Below are 9,569 nucleotides of genomic sequence, written 5' to 3'. Positions count from 1 at the left end.
TGCAGCAATAAAATTGAAGTGATATGAACAAACTTTTTTGGGGACATCATTTGAAATTGGGAAAAATTTGAAGTTGGAAGAATATTGCAATATGTTTCAAATTGCAATAATATCATATTGTGGGATAAGTATTGTGATAATGTTGTATCGGGAGGCGTCTGGTGATTCCCACCCCTACAAAACAACCTCCACTTGAGCAGGAGAGTGAGGTCCAGAAAAAATGAACAATGAAGCAGGCCACTTAGATGGACTACAATTTTTTGACTGTAATTAAAAGCCGTTTGAAGAAGGTGCAGTTTGTCCTTGATTTTTACAGGTGTGAAAAATTATGGTCAGAGCAATGTGTTAGGATGAAAAGAAATGATTTAAAGAATCTCTGATCAGGTTACATTAGATGAATCATGGTCAGCGAGCACAGTGGTTTAATGATTTATAGAGTGGCAGTTTCCTGCAATATCTATTTCTAGTTTTGAAGAAGTAGGTAGACATTTCCAAATTAGATTAGAAGATTTCCAATCTGGTATTTGAAGCTGGTGTCAGCAGCTGGTTAGTCTAGCTTGCATAGAGTCTGGAAATGGAGGGAAACAGCTAGCCTGGCTCAGTCTGAAAGGGAACTAAATACGCCTACCAATAACTCTTCGGCCCCTATTTTAACAATCTAAATGCATGGCGTGAAGCGCAAGGCACAGGTGCGTTTAGGTCATGCCCAAATCCACTTTTGCTAGTTTGACGGCAGAAAAAAGGGCCTGTGCGCTGGGCGCTTGTCTTTTGGTTGTAACATGTAATAAACCAATTAGACTCATCTCCCATTCCCTTTAAAAGCCAGGCGGGTTTGTACCTTGGCACATTGCTATTATGAGGGCAGATTTGCACTGTAATATTTTTTTAATTTTAATCTTTGCATGTGTGTGTGCTGCTGCGCTTCCCTGTGTGTGTGTGTAACAAGCATAGTTTGTGCGCGCTAGGCTCATTTGACTAATGCGCTGTTAAAATAACAATGAAATGCTGCGTTATTTACTTTAGACCAGGTTTTTGTTGCATGTCAATGGCGTGATCGCTTCCTGCTGCTTCAAGATATCAATAAGCCAAAAAGATGGGCGCAGGTGCATTTGCTATCAACAGCTGTTTCAGTCTTGAAATAGCAAAGGCACTTGCGTTGGGCTTTGCATCGGGCTTTGCGTCGGGATTTGCATCAGGTGCCAGATAAGTCCCTTAAGCTCACTAATTACCAAATTGTAGCTTGTTTGTCCTTAGCCGTATAAAAACCGAAACGTAAAAAACAAAAACTGTACTGAGGTTTGCTTTGTGCTGGACTATTTCTTGGTCAGAAGCAGTGACTTTCAGATGAAATAGTCTGACATATAGCCTACACCTTAAAGCTGGCCTTGCGTCAAACAAATGTGAAACCTGGAGGTGGCAGAAAAGCTAATTTTTTTACCTATAAACAGAGCCGGGCTAGCTGTTTCCCTTTTTTCCAGTCTTTTAAAATGGCCTTTTGAGAACATGATAGGAACAGACAATTATTTTCATAAAACATGTAGGATGTAGAAGAAGTTTAGCTGTGGTTGCATGGCAACATTCACTTAGTTAATGTGTGCGTACAGTATGTATGAGGCAGAGGGAGAAGGGCCGAGGTCTATCTTGTGGTTATATTTGACATTTAAGAGCTACATTTGTGCTTTTCATAAGTGCATGTGTTGATTTTTTTGTTGTGTGTGTGTCTGTGTGTGTGTCTGTGTGTGTGTGTGTGTGTGTGTGTGTGTGTGTGTGTGTGTGTGTGTGCGTGCGTGCATGCGACTGTTGCTTGCCTAAGCATTTTAGAAAAAAAGGGGCAGAGAAAGGAAATCAAATCACTTTTCAGAGTGGCTCCACAAAGCCAGGGAAGAGCTCAGACAAGCTCGCTTCACCCAAAATAGATCGGCCAGACCACAGTTCTCTCTCTCCCTCGTCATGATGAGGCCGTGCTCCCAATGACAATAGTCTCCAGAACTTTCTCTGACTCATGGCAGCATAGGCAGGGTATTAATAACTTCAAGGCTGGCTTTATGATGAGTTTTTGGTCACTCTATCAGTGTCTGAGGCGAAAAATGGATGTCTACTGTAAGTTCAGTGCAGTTTCAAGGAAGTTTGGTTCCCTCTAACAGCAATCTACTGCGTGATACAAGATGGTGGAACATTATCTGTATCTTTTTTTCATTTACTCATCATTTTCCAATGCAGGTATTAGTATTGTTTGAACGATTCAATGAAACAATTGACATCACTCTTGTATCTGTCAGTTATGAAGCTGGAACCAGAAGCCAGTTAGCCTAGCTTAGCTACAGATCGTCCGTTTTAATTTGTCCAATACTTTGGTGTATGACCAAAAAACAGACAAAACTTGCTACACAGTTTTAAATGCTAATTAGAAAATGTTAGCATGCCAGCTAAGACGGTGAACAAGGTAAACATTACACTCGCTAAACATCAGCTTGTTAGCATTGTCATGGGGGGCATGTTAGACTGCAGATGTTAGCTCAAAGCACCATGCCTATGGACTGTTTTTGTATACTCATACTTTTGTATATCTTTAACCTTTCTTTCCCAAATGGCTGTATGGAATTGGAAAAAAGGGCTTCCGTCCACACACAGCATGTAATATGATGCAGAATAATTCCTTTAGTTTTCTATTCACCCGACAACTAACTAAATGCATTTCTCTTTTGAAATAAGGGTTCCCAATGCTTGATGTTTAGTTCCTCTTAATTGGGTCTCCTTTTGTGTTTTCAGCCTGTAACTGTGTTTGTATTTAAGCTGCCTCCTGTCTTGGCCAGGTCTCCCTTTGAAAAAAGAGATTCTTAATCTCAATTGGACTCTCCTGGTTAAATAAAGGTTAATTAATAAAAAAAAAGTCTGAATAGGGAGGCTTTGAGACAGTCTTATCAACCCAATGCATGTTTTGTTTCTTTTGCATTGAGTCCCTGTGTAACTTAATAGGGTTTTCATAATGAAGCTAGGGCCCCTTAATTCTACTGCGACCTTGTGTAAAGCTCATAAAGAATGGTGTTTTCCCATGAGATGCCTTCTATTCCCCAGCGCTAGTTTTTAGAATAATGAACTCTGCTTAATAGCGGGATGTTGGCGTGAAACAATGAATGATCATCAATTAAAACGGCGGGAGAAAAGAAAAAACAAATGACCCTGGTAACCCTTGGTAACACAGAAAGCTTACTTGTGTACACACATGAATACCAGCGCCACTTCACTACTGCAATTAAGCACATGTTCCTCCCCTAGAGGATGCAACACAACAGGGCAATGATGACAAGGTAAAGTCCTTTAAATGTTGCTATGATTTTGCAGATGAAAGACCCCTGGGTGAACACGTGAAAGTCCACAATAATGTCTCTCTTTCTGCACCCTTGGGGAACAGAGGCAAGGTATGTTAGACAGTGTTAAGCTAAGTGTTAAGGCCAGCTAGGCTCCAATGTATGAAAATCTATAATCAAGCATCTGCAAGTGTGTGCCTATGGTTGAGTGTGAACTTGTACCGTATGCAAGGTTTATTTCAGGCATATGTGGGCAATAGCTTGCTAAATTGCAGTTGCCATTTTACTTTCAAAACTTACTTTTTTTGTATTTGTGCTCAGAAATTGTTAGTTTCCTGCTCTTTCTTCCATTTATTTTCAGTGACACAGAAAGGCACTAAGCAGGGGGTGGGACATTCACAATATACAACCTCTCTGGCTCTTAGCCAACAAAATAGTAGTTGCACAAAGCAATGTTTTTTTTTTCTTTTTAAGAAAAAAAAGTCTTTATTCCCACCTGAAAAAGGCTACTCATTGTGTGGATATTTTGGATTCAGAGTTGAACGTGATGTGAAGAAGAATGCACAGCTACAGTGATGGCCAGGAGGAAACACAGCAAACCTCACAAGTCAGTCACATAGAAAGAGTAATGGACTTATGTTGCTGCATAAGGGTGTCACACACAGGCTCTGTAGCTCTGCTGGAGGCATTGCATACGCTGGGGGGGAAACTCTTCAAATGTAACTGCAGCTTGGGGCTACGAGGTCTGCAGACTGCCATTGGTCAGGTTGAGCTGCTCGTGTTTTCTCCTACATGTTTTTCGTGGTGGATAACAAAGAGATAAAATGGAACATAGAGAAGAAAGAAAAAAAAATGTTTTCTCTTTTTCTTACTTGCAAAGCTCCAGTTGACATTTTCTCCTCTCTTGGCTGTTGTCAAAATCCAAAAAGCAATGTCAGGAATATATAATGCACAACATGGCCAGTTCTGATTGGTTCCCGTTTCCTCAAAGACAAAAAAAAAATTATATACTCTATATATATTGCATGTATTTGGCTGTATGTGCAGACACTGTAGAATATCATATCAAAAAGCACAAAAAAGTACAAAAAACAAAGATGCTTTCTCCACACCTAATTAACACCTATGAATAACTGCTGAACACCTAATTTCAGTAATATAATTGGACAAACTTTTTACCTGTATCTGTTTATGCAATTACCTTTAATGCTTGAATGGTAGTTTACACTTCAGCTATTTGGCAAAAACTATTGCTTGGATTTAATTAACAAGTTTGAGTGCAAACACTGTAACTGCAAACTATGCAGATGGTTCAACAAGCAACCCGGATAAAACAGCAGAGACGCTTTCAGAGCAGCAGCGAATGCAGAAGATCACCCTGATGTTAATTAAATGTCAATGAGCAATGCTCCTCTTCTTCATATTACCAAAATAAAAATGGAATGTCTATTCCTTCCCTTTCACTGTAGCAGCGGCTGTATCTTTATAGGTCCCATTTTCTGGTTCATACTTGTGTTTTGGGGTTTCTAGTAGAACAGGTTTACATGCTTCAATGTTAAAAAAAAACATTTTTCTCATGTCCTTGTCTGAATATACCTGTATTCACCCTCTGTTTGAAAGCCTCTATTGTAGCACTTGTCTCTTTAAGCCCCCCTCTTAAAAAAGCCCATCTGCTTTAATTGGTCAGCGTTTCTGAGTCTTCCGCATCTGCGCTCTCTTTGCACTGCAGCCGTGAAAATACTGTAAGAGCACTGTAGCGGCACTTTATATCTACGTATAGTATAGTTGTGACATCAAAACAGTACAGAAGTCCTGGCCGCTTGTTTAAAGGCACCATTTTCTGAATATGGCCTGTGTTCATTTCTCTTTGAACCGTTTGATAAGTTCAAAGTACTTATATAGCACCTTGACCTGTTTAATATTCAAAAGAGACATTCAAATCTGACTTGTTACAATAATCGTTAAATCTACATTGGGTAAAAAGCAAAACAATAAAAGAATTTGAAGTAGAATGAGACCTCTTCCTGCAGCTCTCCCCTTGCTGTCGCATGGGGAAGGCATGTGCCGAACAGCCAATAGGGCAAAGTGATTGGGCAAAGTGTCCTGTCACGGACTAGAGTTTGTAAAGCTTGAAAACAGAGCCAAGAGGAGGTGCAGAAGTCTAGTTTGCTTTGTGAACACTTTAACTACAATTTGCTGAAAGGATATTATGGAATTTTTGCCCAACAACAACAAAAAAACAAAAACACTGCCTACCACATCTTTATGAGGAATTGTTGCATAGGAAACATTTGAGTAAACATCTTTTTGTGATTATCATCCATTCATATGATGGGTGAAAAGCAAAGCCACAGTGATAGTGACATTAACAAGGCTGGTCACACACACACACACACACACACACACACACGCACGCATACACATTCCCACACACTCACACAGTGTCAAGGATGATGCTGAGTTAATCTTATATTTTTTAATAGTCGTATGGTCAAAATCTGATATCACGCTAGCACAAGTGCGTAGTCTGTTCACTTGTGTATGGGAGTGGCAGGGTGCATGGCTCCTTTCACTGCAGCTTGATCAGCATGCAGGCTGAGGTGTGTGGGAGAGCGGTGATTGAATACAGAGGCTGCAGGCCCCGGCACTGCCTTTAATCTCTCCTCCCCATTTAACTTGGCCTCTGTGCTGCTGCTCTTCTGAGGCTCAGCTGGGCCATAAAGACACACATACACATCGCTCCGTCTGCCTGCCTTTCCCGGTCCCATCTGTCTTCTCATCTGTCTGTCTTTCCATCAGTGTGTTGTCCCAATCTCTAATGTCTGTCTTCTATTGGCTGTATTGCTTTTTCATTCGCTTTTGGGTGCTTTTCATACATTTCTGTCCTCCGCATAAAAAAACCTGAATATTTCTGAGAAAATAAACAGTAGGCCTCACCAACTACACCTAAACTGGTAAAAACTGGTCATGAAGCCCTAAGTGCAATGATGGGGTTTTCCTTCAAGATATTATGTAGCTTGAACATGTCAATGTCAATTTTAGAGCATGAACCATTTTATTTTATTAGCCAAAGGGGAACATTGCAGACTGCATATAATAAGATCAGTGAGTGGGGCTTGGGTTGGGTTGTAGTTACAGTTATCTTTAGCAATAATGCAGTCTTTTATAGGATTTAGAGATTGTCTTATTTCCATATCCACACTCCTGAAATCTCATCATTTCAAAATGAACTCTTCATCCTGGAGCACAAGTGTCTGTGGTGCAGGAGTGTCCCCACTGGCAGGTTCTGCTTCAGAGATTTGAGGTGATATGAGGCAGAATGGAAAAGTGTGTTGCAATTGTAGCCATCAGTCCCTTCCTCTAAATATTGCTGTTGTAAGAGTGATGTAAGAGTGTTATCGTCTTTAACGAGGATCCCAGAAAAGGATGTAAAACCAACAAACTTGTTGCATTGCAAAGCCTGTTTTTGTGTGTTCCTGTTGCTTCTGTCCTTGGAGCAAGTACCGTACATAAGGCATCTTCTTTGTCTCTGCAGATTCCCCGTCCTCTATTTAATTTCTGCTGACCTACCTGTCAAAGTTAATCTGTTTCCAGAAGTCTCTTTCGGCACATGGGTGTGCATGTAAGGGTGAGGTTATTGTCAAGGTATAGACAAGCCGGTGCAACCAAGTCTTGAAAATGTTCACAAATGCTTGAAAGTTAATAGGTCAGGTCAATGTATCAACCTCTCTGCCTTTTCACTGTGCACAAGGCTGAGCGGGAAAGTCCTGTTTTACTGAACACGGTGACCAACGCAAGCAGGGGAAGAGAATAATGCTTGTTGAGCGTTTAATTATTTAAAGGCAGAGAGTCACTATATGAAGAGGCAACCCCAAACGTCTTGCCCAAAAAGACAAAAACAGCTCCAGTAGGCAATACGAATGCAAGGTCAGTCTTAGAAAGAGAAGGAGTAGAGGTATTCTTTATAGTGCAATCACACAGTGAAAGGAAGAGTGGACCTCCTTTTTACAACCCCCCCTGTCAGAGAAAACACTGGAAAATTCTAGAGGCTCAGCGTAACACATTTAAAATATCTACAGTATACCTCTGATATCTAATATCTGCCTATCAGGTGACTGACCTCAAAAAGGCTAGCAGAGCTGCCAGAGCACACAAAATGCCTGTCTAAACCGGTCCCGCTGATGGACAGAATGTGCCGTTGGATGCAGTAAATTGGCAGCCAAACCAGGCTGAAAGTTGAAAGTGAAAGTTAATATTTGTGTGCCCCGGAGGGAAAAAGAAGTAGTAAGCACAACTTGGGATACGGGAGACAAAAACAACAGATGCGGCCCATCAGAACCTCCACTCTTGCTGATGGGTCTCAGCTTTTGGTTGCTTTTCAAGTGAACCGTTCCAGCACTGGGCCTGCATTTATAAGCAATGAAACGGAGGACGGTGCATAAAAATTGTGGAAGGGCATGTTATTTTGAAAGGCTTTTGAACATACTGTGCAGCAGTATGTATGCAACACAATAGAGCATGCCAAAGACAGTGCTTCCAACTGTGGCACCTGGATAGCTCACCTGGTTGAGCGTGCGCCCCAGGCTCAGACCTTGCCACAGCGGCCAAATGTTCGTTTCCAACCTGCGGCTGTTTGGTGCTTGTAATTCATCCTCTATTTCCCTCTTTCTAGTCTTCAGCTGTCCTGTCTAATAAAATGCCATGAAGCAACAGTTGTCTTTTGGATTTACGTCATTCCAGCCGTTCTATGATCACTAAGTGGCTAGAAATAAGAAGCTGCTTTCATCTACTTCTGTCTGAAATTAAGCAGCAATTGTTGAGAAAGTTACTGAGAATTTGGAGTGATAAATCTGCGAGTGTTATCACTGTAAACTGCACATGTGCCACGCGAGAATGGAACGCTTGACAGGCGTAGAAACACTAACTAGGGGGAGGGCGGGGTTCAGTGAACAGTCAATTACCAGATGCCTTCAGCCGTTTCATGCTGGAAAATAGTCATGCTACCAAAAAAAAACAACCTCTATGCTGTGCCTTATTAGTAGCGCACCCAATTACCGTTAAGTTAAGAGAAAAGTGAGAAAGCGTGCAGCTGTCACTTCATTCATACTTTAAAGTTTGCAATTTGTGTTTCTATGTGCACAATGTCACTGTGTCTAAGAGGAAGAACAGTAGAAAAAGGGAGATGATGGACAGAGAGAGAGAGAGAGAGAAGGCAAGTTAAAGATAGAGGCATGTAGTGAGGGAGAGATCGAGCAAAGAGAGATGAGAGGGACAAAGTGAGGGAGGGAGAGAGAAGATAACAAAAGAGAGATGGAAAACCAGTCAAAAATAACTGTGGTATGTTCTATGACCTAAGTTATTCATGCAGATTTATCAGCCCTTACTACTACCCTCCACCTCCTCTATCTTCCAGATGAGCTGAACAGGAATGATTCTCTCATTTGAATAAAAGGCCTTTTCCTTATTATCGCAATAATGCCAGCGACAGCTGACTGACTGACAATGAGACAAGTTTGCAGAGCATGAAGCACACTGCTCATCTCAGGCCATTGTTAAGGGCACAGATTCTTTTTCACATTTCATCTTTCTCAAAAGCTACTGTATACGTGCTGCTCTCTTACCTGCCCACAGATAGTTCATTAGAGATTCTCTCGATATGAGCTTCAGCTATAAATAGAATTAAATCAACAACTATCGATGCAATGAAAATTGGAGTATTATAATGCATAACCACTGTCAGGTATTTGCCTAACTTTTACATATAAGCTTTTCATTTGGCATGAACAATAATTGAAACTTATGGATAGCTTTAAAATTATAAATTATGTTTGTCAGATGTTACAGTTATATAAATTTGCAATACAGGTGGTCAAATTTTTTAGGGATTATCTTTCGGGCATTTTTGGCAGCACATATGAAGACATGAAAGCGGAGAGAAGGGGAGTGACATGCAGCGAAGGGACGCATGTCGGAGTCAAACCTGGGCCCGCTGTGTCAAGGAGTAAACCTCCTCTACATATGGTTGCCCACTATACTAACTGAGCTATCTGGGCGCCCATGTAGCTAACTTTAATAAAAGAAATCCCCCCCAAAAAAACTCAGATTTTAGGTGAACACAAATGGAGCAGATGAATGTGAAACTGCACACATGCATACTTCTGCACAGTGAAAGTCAAATTGCCAAAAGAGACACATATTTTTGAGTTGATGAGGGCTTTAGGTTCAGCGTATATCCATCAACCAAGATGGTACAACACTCTA

The 9,569-nt window shown here is 41.0% G+C and overlaps 1 protein-coding gene and 1 long non-coding RNA gene across 3 annotated transcripts in view; both read right to left on the bottom strand.

Moving 5' to 3' along the window:
• The window catches only part of tafa5a (TAFA chemokine like family member 5a), a 161,429-nt gene that overhangs the window by 63,683 nt on the left and 88,177 nt on the right, over positions 1 to 9,569 (bottom strand). The window lies entirely within an intron of this gene.
• LOC116673059 (uncharacterized) overlaps positions 4,869 to 9,569 on the bottom strand; it is a 40,088-nt gene continuing 35,387 nt past the window's right edge. Inside the window, exons 3-4 of the long non-coding RNA XR_004327726.1 lie at positions 9,339 to 9,342; positions 4,869 to 4,881 (exon numbers count right to left, since the gene is read on the bottom strand). This is a non-coding gene — a long non-coding RNA (uncharacterized LOC116673059). The remainder of the gene's footprint in view (positions 4,882 to 9,338; positions 9,343 to 9,569) is intronic.

Source organism: Etheostoma spectabile, chromosome 23 (genome assembly GCF_008692095.1).
Source record: "Etheostoma spectabile isolate EspeVRDwgs_2016 chromosome 23, UIUC_Espe_1.0, whole genome shotgun sequence".
Taxonomy (NCBI): Eukaryota; Metazoa; Chordata; class Actinopteri; order Perciformes; family Percidae; genus Etheostoma; species Etheostoma spectabile.
Note: the sequence above shows the minus strand (reverse complement) of the source record. Positions and strands in the feature narration are given on the sequence as shown.